General features: G+C 43.7%; 1 pseudogene; it reads right to left on the bottom strand.

Annotated features, from left to right (window-relative positions):
* Positions 1–676, bottom strand: part of LOC112526407 — a 3,504-nt pseudogene extending 2,828 nt beyond the window's left edge.
* Positions 677–1,762: the final 1,086 nt, after the last annotated feature.

Raw genomic sequence — 1,762 nt, 5'->3', positions numbered from 1 at the left:
TCTTTTTCATTTGCTCCCAAGTCATGGCAGCAATGCCCTCATCACCTCTAATTGCACACTCAGTCTCCCACCAATGCAATGCGTAGTCTACAAAGGTCGTAGCAGCATAAATCACTTTTTGATCTTCCGCGCATCTACAAATTTTGAAGCTACTCTGCATCTTGGTTATCCAGTTCATCAAGCCAACTGGGCCTTCTTTTCCCTTAAATTCCTTTCGCCCGGTGCCCTTAAATGTTTTAAAACTGCATCCCTTCTCCTTCCTTGTCAATTCAGTTTTCTCGTTGGTGGGCGACTCCGCCTTCTCTTGAACCGATATTTCCACCTTTCTAGTGGCTTGAGTGTTCTCATATCGAACACTTTCCTCCTCTCCATCTTCGTTGTCTTTAAATCTGTCACCCAACATTTCTTTAAGCATATTAGGCAATGTATCACGGAGGACTTGTGCCATTTGTTCAGCTATCGTTTCCTTTGTGAGGGGATTTTCCCTTTCTTGGTCTCCTTGACTCCTACCGATAGCTAAATTATCCTGCGCGGATGGAGTCGTACTAGAGCTAGCGGTTCGGACACTTCCGCGACCTCGACTTTGGGCTCGCGTCCGTCCTCGAACTATTGGTGGGGCTATGCCATTAGTACATCCCCCATTGAGGGCGTTCCTTGTTGATCCACGAGAAGCCATACTGACAATATAGGGTATTATTGTTTTAGTAAGGTTCTAAAGTCAATATAACCCATCATATATATATATATAATCACTATATATAAGCAAAATATATAATAAGGAATTCACGTCGAGAGTCTCATAATGCTCAAAATATATATATTTCGCGTTAATGTACAATCCTGGGAAGAGACATTACATAATCCCATTTACTTACAAAAGATGGGATACTACATCATCCTATACATATCTCTAAATCATGTGAATACTTAAAACTCTATTGAAGCATCGGACTAAAAAAAAATTCGCTCGGCTATCTAGTCACGCACAAATAATTCAAATATCCGAAAGATTTTTCTCTCTTCTCTCTTCCAAAAGGATTCCATGTCTAAAACTAATCCGCAGGGTAATAAGGGAGATAAGGGTCCCTCAACCATTCCTCAAAAGTGGTGGACGGCCTGGAGTGCCACAACACACTAGCCTTTGGGCCGTTTTTGATGCATTGGACCCAGTAGGAGAAATACCCCCTCACTACACCGGCATAGTCTATTGTTCAGCCATTCATTCAGTCTAGTGTTGCCATCTAGAGTTCGGTTTAACCTTTCTCTTAGCCTTGTGTTCTCGCCTCTAAGATCTCTATAGTCTCCATCATGTCCTCACGTGTAGGGGTGCGGGCCGTGTAGTCCACCGAAGGCTCGGGTGTGGTCCTTCTCCTGATGGGCTCTCGCGATGACACCTCACCAGTGTGGGCCAGACTATTGCTTCTGGACGGGGAGCGAGAAACATGTCTGGTGCTGGGGTGGTGACTGTCAATGGATCCCCTATTTGGTCCTAGCCCGTGTGGTGCCCTACGTGTTCCATATCCGCGCCCGCGTCCGCGTCTGATAGACCTGGTGTGAATGGTGTGAACCATGTCTCCTACAATTCATAAAAGGAACACTATGTCGAATAGTAACATGGGATCAAACTTATTCGCATGATAAGCAATACTAATACACAATAWATATGTGCTTCTAACAATCCTCTCAGTTTAAGCTTAGGCTAAGTAAATCTTAACCTAAATACCTTAAACTAAAGCTTCTAACAATCCTCTCAGTTTAAGCT

The sequence above is a fragment of the Cynara cardunculus genome (genome assembly GCF_001531365.2).
Source record: "Cynara cardunculus var. scolymus isolate 2C chromosome LG 14, CcrdV1, whole genome shotgun sequence".
In the NCBI taxonomy this organism is placed as follows: domain Eukaryota; kingdom Viridiplantae; phylum Streptophyta; class Magnoliopsida; order Asterales; family Asteraceae; genus Cynara; species Cynara cardunculus.
Note: the sequence above shows the minus strand (reverse complement) of the source record. Positions and strands in the feature narration are given on the sequence as shown.